Source organism: Saccostrea cucullata, unplaced genomic scaffold (genome assembly GCF_032062105.1).
Source record: "Saccostrea cucullata isolate Sc308-1 unplaced genomic scaffold, CSIRO_AGI_Scuc_v1 ctg13526, whole genome shotgun sequence".
Classification (NCBI taxonomy): Eukaryota; Metazoa; Mollusca; class Bivalvia; order Ostreida; family Ostreidae; genus Saccostrea; species Saccostrea cuccullata.
In genome coordinates, this window is record NW_026921007.1 from 1 (window position 1) to 10,881 (window position 10,881).

Sequence of the window (10,881 nt, forward strand, 5' to 3'; positions counted from 1 at the left end):
AAAGAAGAGGTTAAGGTGGCTGTGCGGGCAGCTTTGGATGCGGGGTACAGACACGTTGACACGGCCTACATTTACATGAATGAGGATGCAATAGGAGATGTGTTACAGGAGTATATCGAGAATGGAAAAGTGAAAAGAGAGGAACTGTTTATCGTTACTAAGGTAACTATAACAATTCAGTAATTGGTAGATAATTGAAGTGACATAAAAAATGCAAGATTTATGATTGCTTTGATTTGGCAATTATGTGTTTTATCAATTAAATTATTAACTAATTAAAATTAAAATAAATTTTCTAAAATTTGAAATATAAAAAAAATGAAAATAAACTGAAAATATAAACACATTCAAGTCGTGTTTGTAAAATATGTTTATATTTTAATGCTGCAACAAATTATAAAAAAGATCTTATTTAATTTCAGCTTCCAATGATTCACATGGACCCCAAACTGGTGAAGAGATCTCTGGAATTGAGTCTGAAGAACTTGCAATTATCTTATGTAGATCTGTACCTCGTTCACTTCCCCGTCCAATTAGCGGTAAAACAATCAATAAAAAATCCATTTAAAAAGGTCACAAAACTTATAGCATTCTGTAGCTCTCCGAAAAAAAAAAAAGAATACATTGACAGACCGGAGAGCTGTAGTGCCACCCATTAAAATAAATGTATATTCATTACACAAAAGTGCGCTGTTTCTCGATTTATTTCTCTGTGTTTTTAAAACTGGCATCTCAGAATATATCCAGCCCCGTGTTCTTAACACATTTTTTTTTACTGTTTTAACCTCAAAACGTTCCTTATAATTGTTGCTAATAGCTAGCCTGGCCCTGAAAATGAGGCAGTCGAAAAGTTTGTCTACTAATAACTAATACTGCCAATTTGGTTTGCAATTGAGGTAAGAATTTGTTGGAATTTATAAAGAACTGCGTGCAACTTTTTGTGCGCAATTAATATACATTTTCATTCTTTGGGCAGCACCGTAGTTATCTGGTCGTCCACCCCAATTTTTTTTTCGACCAGCGAGCTACAGATCTGCAGCTACATGTAAAAAAATTCGAAAAATAATTTCCGATGTTAAAAACTTTTTGTATCAGTAATTTCTTCAGAGCAGGGTTTAATTTTCGTTGACCTAGCCTTGTTGTCAGCAAATACAATTTATCATTAAGTCAAATGCTGACTGACGTTTTTCATTTGTTAATCCATTATTTACACTGAATTGACGACAAACTTTTCCAGATCATGACAAGGAGCACACGGCGGGTGTGACCGATCGGGAGGGTATGCGTACTCCTCGATGGCACTTGATCCCACCTCTAATGTTTTGGAATTCCGCGTTTGCTCTGTCTCTATTTTGTTTTGTTTTATGGACTTTGAGCTTGAATTCAGTTTGTTATCTCAATGTATATCATTTCCAGGTATGGAGAGACCTACGAATTTATACCTACCACGATATGCATATTTTAAAAACTTTACCACTGAGCAATTCTTTTACCACGAAATCTAATCCCTATTAACCAAGATATTTTCCTCAAATCACGATAATTTGATTTCCGAAAATATTTGATTTTACAGTAAGACATAAAAATATTAAATAAGCCCAAGCGGTACTGTTTTTTTTTTTTGCGAAGAGGCTCTACCAGTTTTGTCACGTCTATTGATATTAATATGCTTACCAGGTTTCTATGGCTTTGTTTATACCAAGCCACACTTTGTCCATTCTTCGCCTTTACACAGAAAAAAGTATTTTGATTTACATTTATATGTATCCAAAGGGCAATGTTACACAATTTGCGGCACATATAAAAAAATCGCTAAACTACGATCGAGTTAGCTACAAAAATATTTCATTCTTCAATTTTACAATCAAGTTTTGTAAATTTTTTTTTAAAAAGTTTAAGTATTGTTTTTAACCTCTTAGTAGATGTACATGGTGAAAGTAAGATATTAAAATTTTGAATAACATGGTACAATTCAAGTAAAATATTTGATATGTCTGGAGATTGCTAAGTACGTCAAAATAATCTCATTTTTAAATAATTTTTCAAAACAATACGAGGGACGTTCAATAAATAATGTCATCAGTTCGATAACATACAACATAGAAATCATATGCCATTAAGATTGTCTTTCTCTAATTATTAAATCTTTAATGAGTTGATAACAGTTTATTTGACCACTTTTCATCACATAGTTCCATTGTGAGAAGCTGGAAAGCAAGGGCTATTCGAGACACTGAATTTAAAATGAATAGTCAAGAATCAGTAAACTAGAGTGATATTAAACGCTCCATAAAAGCTACTGTAAAACTTGTTAAGAATCCTAAGATATATTAACTGAAATATGTGAAATTTACAGCAACCAATGTCTGTTTTATACACACATAAGCAGGTGCATTTCAGTGAACAAAAATGATAAAATGGGCATCAAAAATGGGTACCATTCTTGGCGACAAGGACATACAACAATCATTGTATATTTGCAAAAATTCAACAAAGTATCACTGAGTATGTTTGATTGACTTTAAGACACATAGCAAAGATAGACATCATTATGGGGGTACTTCACAATGATTTAAAGAATCATTTAATAGTAAAAAAGTTTAATGCTCAAAGGTCACCCAATATTTTGAAAAATGAGTGAAAACGACAGCGTATAGGAATATCTAAACAATTATTGTAAAAAATTTAAAAAAATGTACTTATCCATTCTGTCTGAAGTTCAAACAGATAATGAAACTCGAATCCATTTTGCTTTAAACGCTCAAAACAAATTTACAATGAGATATACTTGACAAAACAGCAAAGACCTGAAATGAGCAAAGAATTATAAGAGCACAAAAACAGTTTTTAAGCTATTTTCTTAAATATTATATTAGTGGTCTTGTTGTTCAAATTCTTATTGGGGGAGTAATTTCAATTTCTTGAGTCTAGAAAGCAATTTTTTTTTTTGCAAAAAAGTGAAAGGTTTATGAGAGAAAGAAGCCAGAATGAGGAATTCACTACATTAAATTTCTTCATGACAGCGTCCAAACCTACAGCCATGAAGCGTGAAGAAGTTCTGGGGAAAAAAATAAAGTTAATGTTTGCTCACACCAACAATATTGGCCAGCACTTTCAACCTTTGACTTGTTTCATTTCCCAAACTTAAAGAAACGCCTTTTAGAAAAAAAAACAAGTACAGGAAATCATAGGATCTGCCATATTCCAGTATACGAAGGGTCATACTCAAAAATGTGTCCTAAAAACAATTAGAAATTGAATAAAAATGTTACGGACATGTGTTTTAATCAAAAGACAATATTTTGATTTAATCATTAAGACTAAATAATAGAAAAGCGTTTGTTGTTTCTTTTCGAGCACCGATGACATTATTTATTGAACGTCCCTCGTATTTGTATACCTTTAATGACCTACTCCTATAATGACCCTTATGTACATATTAAACCTTATGTTACTTTTCAGTATGAAGGGGATGACACCAACGTTTACCCCACAAACGAGGTGGGCGCCTGGAAGAAAGCAGATAAGTGGGATCTGTTAGGAACATGGAAGGTGCTGTCAAACAGTGCTTTACGAGACACAGGATTTTTTTTATACTCATAAATTGTTACATAATTATCTAGAAAATAAAACCTAGGGTAATTTTTCACTTATAATAGATACATTGAACATTATTTGACAGAGGAGGAGTTGCTTTTTAATCCCTTGTCAATGATTAAAGTTATGGTTGTTTATTTTCATCTGCAAGGTTGTTGAATTTTATGATTTGATTTTTTAAATTCATCATGGATGTTATAAGGGAAGAAAAAAACCCAAAGGCCAATAATTTTTCTGAACACAAATTTATTTCAATATGATACTAGTATATCTTCTTTTAGGCAATGGAAGAACTTGTTGACCAAGGGCTTGCAAAGTCTATTGGAGTGTCTAACTTCAGTATCTCACAAGTGGAAAGAATCTGCAAGATGGCTAAGCATAAACCTGTTATAAACCAAGTGAGCTCGTATTATTTAATTGTTTGGCATTAAAAGACTTACAAACATTTATGTTTTAGCAGCTGAAATATTTATAATTGAAAGATAATAACTGGCTCAGAAATGTTGACTATGTGGTATCCGGTTTGATATTACTGTTTTGTATTTTAATTAATCATTAATCATTAATTTTTAGTAGGTGGAGTGCCATGCTGTTTCTTCCACAGACAGACTTGTTTGAGGCTTGTAAGAAACTTGGTTTAACAATTACTGCATATTCTCCTTTCGGTTCTCCGGGAAGATTTGACTTTTGGTAAGTATTTCAGAAAAAAATATAAATTTAAACCATTCATTAAATATCAATTAAAATATTTGAAGTAAAATGTATTCTTTAAAAAAAAAAATTTTACTTGTATCAATAGAATTTCAAACAATAAGTATGTTTCTAAAAGTTAAAGTTAAAAAGAGAAATACGTGTATATTTCTGTTGATGGTAGTAAACAAGCGGGTGATCCGATTGTCTTAGAAGATCCTGTCATCCTGAAAATTGCAAGGAATCATGGGAAATCTCCTGCACAGGTACGGTGACAAAACGTATCGATAATAGAGGAGATAAAATTACTTATTTAAACAAAGCGAAATTAATCGAAATAACACCAAGATATGGGAAGGTTTTACCTAAATATTTATATGTAATAAATTTGATATAAGTACAATGGCTTATGAAATATAGTTGACTATCTCTAGTTCCATTTAGTAAACAATTTTTTTAATGCACACTGAATATCATTTACTATTCTCACGTTTATTTTCATTATTATACAGTTAAAGTATATCATTGATGGAGTTAGCAAGATTCCAGATTCCAGTTCCCCAAGACCAGGACTATTTCCCGAGGCGCAGCACGCCGCAGGAAATAGTCCTAGTCTTGGGGAACTGGAATCCTCAATGATATACTTTTTAACTGTTTTATTATACCGATACAAGTAGAGGATTATGAATAGCGGGGAATAAGATTCAAGACTAACGCACGGGGAATTAGTTCATTCACATATTAGACCGAAACAAAAGTAAAATCTAGAGGACTACGGATAACCGGGGAATTAGCTTTCGAAGCAGGGATTAGCTCATTTAACTAACGCACGGGGAATTAGTCCATTCACTGAGATTTCTAGGGAATTATTCACAATTTACTGCCTTACTTTTTTTTAGGAAAAAATCAGTAGAGGTATAATAATAAGGATTATTATTAATAGGAATGAGGATTTCGGAAAATAGTGCCTTGCTAATACATTCCTTCTGATTTGTTTTAGACATTTCAAAACATTCTCAGTATCAAAAAAAAAATAAATAAAATAAAATCAATCACAAAATATTTTAACATAATACACCATTTTTTGCAATACCTTTATTTTTACTTTAAAGTCATATGGTTTTCATAAGCGAGAGACGATTTTCATAATTCTGGTTAATGATGCTAACTTTGTGGCGAAAATAAGATGATCTTCAGAAATTGTCTTTTTTTGACCTTGTTGTATGGTTAAGATTAAGTTTGGCATTCTACGGCCCCGTTCAATAGAAAATAAAATCACGTCTATTTCCCAATATAACTTTCATCAACTTTTCGAATACATATTTTCATTTTAACAAATTCAAAGACATATTTTAAAAATACATGTATAAAAATAGTATTAAAGTATATGAATGTAATTCAAAAGAAGATATTGAAATCTAGTGTCATTTTCGCCAAGATGCAAAATCACATACTATAGTAGTTGTTCATGGTTGAATTAAATACAGATAAACATTATCAACATTATTGTCTGAATTATAACTATCTTGCTGCACAGAAGAAATATAAAAAAACTTTTCAAAATCATATGCCAAAATAGTCATTTTTTCTTCAATCTATGATTAATAAGCAAATTAATCGAAGAACTACTTTTCAACTGAATTTATTTCAAGAATTTATCTTTACTACAGATTCTTATTCGAAATTTTATCCAAAGAGGAATCATTGTTATTCCAAAGAGTGTTACTCCGGAGAGAATTCAAAGCAATTTCCAGGTGAATATTTGCAGTATATTCATGTATTTGAAGCATGTACTAAATTATTTGAAAGCTTTTTTTTGCATGTTTAGGAAAAAGTCCTATGGTTGTAAAACTTTCTCATAAATTAACTGCTTTGTTGTACTAAAAAGCCTATCATTTGATTATTTACATAATACAAGAGGGATGTGAGGAATGTTTCGAGTTTATCTTAACAGAGCTGGAAGGAAATGAAAGAAAACAATAGCTGAATTCTTAAACGCGTTGACAAAAGCTTCTCATTAAAAATTATTTTCAAAAGAGTTTTTTTTAAAAGCTTCATAAGAAATCAAGTGAAGGTATATACATGTACTAAACATTCCATAATAACAAAAAAAAAAAAATAATAATAATTTTGTTTTTCATTGCAGGTTTTTGATTTTTCTCTATCAAAAAAAGACATGGAGGAGATTAACAACATAAAGATTCGACACCGTTATTTCGACAACGTTTCTGCGATGTACGTCATATCTTCATAAAAGCTAGTCAATACACTTTTTGTACCCCGCTGATAAGGGGGAATAATTTCTGTCTGTTGTGCGTCCGTCCAACCGTCCGGTGTAAAGACGAATAATTACCCCCATCGAATAATGACCGGGGGTCATTTTTCATCGACAAAAAATGACCCCCTACCCGTAGAAAAAAATCATTTTTTGAAGAAAAAGAGTCCTAGGGGTCATTATTTTATATGTTAGTCCTATAAAAAATTGACCCCCATCGAAAAATGACCCCCTTTGAAGTGATACAGAATTTATAACAGGTGCAAGGGAAAAATATGCTGTGTATAATAATTGTTCTTCCTTCGAGTAATTCATGCATTTGTTCGAATAGATTTGATCCTTGTTCTTCTTAGCACATAGGGGTAATAAAGTTTTTAAAGCAATTTACAATCAATCAATTAATCTTCATTTCTCTGATAAAGGAGCAAACCTAGAAAATCAAAGATGGTACATGAAATGATTAAAACGCACGCTGGAGATGAAATTTATGAATATATTTTTTTTTACTGACTCCATTGATACGTTGTTTCAGAAAAAAAAATTGTTGGGAAAAAGTAGAAATTTGTAGAAGACGAATTAATATCGGTGCGTACAAATAAGTAATTTGTTCGAATTAAATAGGTTACATTCGGACGAGTGGAATAAAAATAGAAATGGATGACAGGACGCCTCGATTTTTCATATGTTCCATCCTATACATGCAGACTATCACAATATAATTAAAGATATTAAATCTTTGCAAATACATATTCTTTTTATACCCAGCCCTCGGTAGAACAACCAGACTTGCAATGAACATTTTCAAGTGAGAAATTAAAAATTAAGAGATTCACGTAGTCTTTCAATGCTAAAACTGTGTTTGAAATGAGATTCTTTAATTGTCAAGTAAATAAGATTTCTTTTCGATATTCCTCCTTTTAATGTTTGCTTAAAAAATATATATATATTTTTGATATTCCACTTGTTTTTAGAAATCAAACCAGGCAACAATCAGATTTAAATACTCTTTAATAGGAAAAATTTATTTTTCTTCATTTCAACTTTTAGCTTATATAAGTTTGGCAAATCCTATTTGACAATGAAAGAGGAGGAGATTTTTATCCCCCTCCCCAAAAAAAAAAAAACAAAGAAAAAAAAACAAAAAAAAAAAAACACCATTACGTTAAATAAAAAAAAACGAAAAGCAAAAATATAAATAAAATTATATACCTTTCAATAATGCTAAAAGAGGCTCTGGATTAAATATTGAAATGAAGTTAAGTCTTCAAACAAGTACTATCATATCATAATTTACTTCTCCAATATTAAAGCAGACTTTAAATGTTGCTGGGGGTATACAGTGCTTAAAAGTATTGTGGCAAAGTAACAGTTGAAAATTAGTAGAATAGTAAATTATTTTAAGCTTATTTTTAGTCTCTCCTTATAGAAAAATAGAGGTAGGGTAGTTTTTTTGTTGTTGTTGCTTTTGTTGATAATCGACTTCCTCCTAAATAAATCAGGGGTGAGTGGGTATAACACCTATAATATACTCTGTAAAGCTATGGGCTAGTGTAAAGTACACATTCAAATGCAAAAACTATACATGCAGACATAACCTTTTGTTATAGCACACAGTATTCATTACATTTCTTCATTCTGGTTTTACTCCACCCTTTTACTCAGTTCTGAGTATATCTTTTAGAGAATTTTATATGAAAATCAGAACAAACATTTTCATTTATGTAACGTCTTCTTTATACTGTATCATATTATGAAAAGTTAATTGAAGATCATTTCTTTTTATGTCCCCATAATCGAAAATTCGGGGGTTATAATTTTATCGTGTCCGTCTGTATGTGTGTCAGTCTGTCTATATTTGCGGTCTGTTTGTCCGCAAAAACTTTAACCTTAACCATAACTTTTCATTTATTGGAGCTATGACTTTCATATTTTATATGTGTATTCCTTAGGACAGGACCTTACTTTAGGTACCACCAAATTTGACCTTTGATCTTTACCTTGGAGTTTGTCCCATTTTACAAAAAAATGCCAATTTTTTACTTTGGCCATAACTTTTAAACGGTAGATACTAGTACTCTCATACTTCACATATGTATTTTTTTTGGCATGACCTTTCATTGGATACTAAAAACTTTTACCTTTTGACCTTGACCTTGGAGATTTCCGTACTTATGAAAAAAAATTTTTAACCTTCGCCATAACTTTTGAACAGTAAGGGCTAGGGTTTTTATACTTCACATATGTAATCCCTGTTACATTAAACCTTTCTTAAGAAACCATCAACTTTGACCCTTTGACCTTTGATTTTGACCTACCTTTCAAAAACTTATCCTTAGCCATTACTTTTGAACAAGTGGTGCTAGGGCTTTCCTTTTTTTGCAACTGTATTTCTTGTGAGAAGACCCTACTTTGGATACCAATTTATTTAAATTGCATTTAAGAAAAGTTTAATTGTCGCTATGTTGCCATACAGGGGCATTGCTATTTCACAAACACATCTTTTTATATATAAGAGGAGTTGCAGATAAGAGATGGATACCCCAAAGCGTAACAGACGGACATCTCGATTACTATATACCCTCCCGCTTTTCAAACGGAGGATATAATAATATAAAATACTGCTGATTTTTTCTGTCAGTACGATGATTTCCACCATCGAAAAACAATGTTCACCTAACCCTTTAGGCTTGATAAATCTTTTTACTCCTTTAGATTATGAATCATCGCATTTACCTTAAAATAAAGCTTGAATTGTATAATGTTATGAGATCAACATATCATCAATTTATTCTCAATAAGCTCAGGTGAGCATTCTGGCCAATATGCTTCTTTATCTATTTTTTTTTGCCCCCTAAAAAATTCAGCTTTGATCCACAAGGAGTCATTTTTCTACGGGGGTCATTTTTCTTCACGTGGGTTCTGCAAATTTTTAGTGGTGACACTCTTTCTATGGGCAAAAGGGTCATTTTTCGACGTCGAATAATGACCCCGGTCATTATTCGATGGGGGTCATTATTCGTCTTTACACCGGCTGTCTACAGTTCTGTCTGTCTGTACAACTGTCATTTCCACGCGACATCTCGTGAAGCCTTTGAGCTTTTTCAATTATATTTTACACAACAATTTCCTATGGCCTAAGAAATATTCCTATTGAATTGAGGTCAAAAAGCCCCATTCTGAATTTGAGGTCAAAAGGTCAAAGATCAAGGTCGTGAATTCATACATTCTGTATATGTGCAAAACTTTCATTTCTGGGCAATATCTCAAGAAGCTTTCGAGTTTTTGAAATTAAATTTTATTCAATAACTTCCAATGGTCCATCCGGCCCTTATTAAAGTGCCCCCCCCCCCCGCCCCCAAGATCATCCCATTCTCTTCTTTTTCCTTTAGTTTTAAACGATAATTGACTTTATAAATGACAGTTAATTACATTTTTCCTGCAACTTCTTAGTTCTTAGAACAAAATGTTTGTTAAGATAATTACATCTACATGGAACAATTTCTACTTATGGAAAAGTTTTACTAACGTCTGTTGGGAAAAATCTGATGTACTACTAAGTATAAGTTTAAATTTGTAAGTCACAGAAATCATAAAATCCTAAAATATTTATTTCTTTTTTGTTTCTCTGCAGGTGTAAGGATCATCCAGAGTGTCCATGGTGAAATAAAAAAAAAAAACCCAATCACATGTAGGACTTGTATAAAACATCTTTGTCAAACTCTCTTGTCTTTGAAGGAAATATTCAAGTAATAACTTTAAATTCGCCAGTGCTGTTTCTTTACAATTGAAGATGATATGATTCTATTGTATCAAAAATAATTCTAAGCGGATTTTTAAAAGAAATTCAAATTATATTCCATAATTGTAATTTTATTCATGACTTTTGATACCTAGTATTTTAAAAATTGTTTTTTCTTTTGAGCTTGATTTAAATATATTAATACATACCGAAAAATTGAAGTTAAAAGATGTTGATAACCTAACTAACAAACACGATTTGCAATGTTTGATATTTAAAACTGTTGTCTTGAGGCATTTGGCATCTCATATAAACATTAATGTATATATATGCATTTGAGTTAAATAAATCAAACTTAACAACCTTCAGAAGAAAAAAAATCTTTTAAAAAAATAGGCTTCAACAATATCACAAAACCAACAGAATTGCACTTAGATGTACTTGGTATGATTAATTTTAAATATATACCTCTCTATTCTACTTTTATACCTCTTGTTTTTTAGACACATATTACACTGGTCGATATAATGGCCTCGTTGGAAATTGCACCATATCATAAAGGCAAATGCTGACTAACTGG

At 31.4% G+C, this 10,881-nt stretch overlaps 1 pseudogene; it reads left to right on the top strand.

Moving 5' to 3' along the window:
* Positions 1 to 3: 3 nt before the first annotated feature.
* LOC134258945 (aldo-keto reductase family 1 member B10-like) lies at positions 4 to 10,234 on the top strand (annotated as a pseudogene).
* Positions 10,235 to 10,881: the final 647 nt, after the last annotated feature.